The following is a 279-nucleotide window of genomic DNA, read 5'->3' as shown; positions in this document are numbered from 1 at the left end:
GATTTTTTCTGAATTTTTTAAATACATAAAAACACCAATAAATTACAAAAATAAACTGAATTTAAGGGACAACTAGCAAGTGAGAAACCACCTGTGGGAGTGGAACATGGATGTGTAGAGATGGGCTTTCAAATAATGCACCTTTTGACAATTTGACATGTGGGAAAAGCAAAAGGTATAAATAAAAATGAATTATGGCTCAACTCAATTTACATTTTTACAGTAGACATACGCGATTAAAAAGTCAATAAACTAGGTGCTGATAGTGAAGGGCAAGGC

At 33.0% G+C, this 279-nt stretch overlaps 1 long non-coding RNA gene across 1 annotated transcript in view; it reads right to left on the bottom strand.

Annotated features, from left to right (window-relative positions):
• The window catches only part of LOC117940458, an 18,247-nt gene that overhangs the window by 17,736 nt on the left and 232 nt on the right, over nt 1-279 (bottom strand). The gene's annotated exons all lie outside the window — the stretch shown is intronic.

Source organism: Etheostoma cragini, unplaced genomic scaffold (genome assembly GCF_013103735.1).
Source record: "Etheostoma cragini isolate CJK2018 unplaced genomic scaffold, CSU_Ecrag_1.0 ScbMSFa_259, whole genome shotgun sequence".
Taxonomy (NCBI): Eukaryota; Metazoa; Chordata; class Actinopteri; order Perciformes; family Percidae; genus Etheostoma; species Etheostoma cragini.
This window is presented reverse-complemented; position numbering and strand designations above follow the sequence as displayed.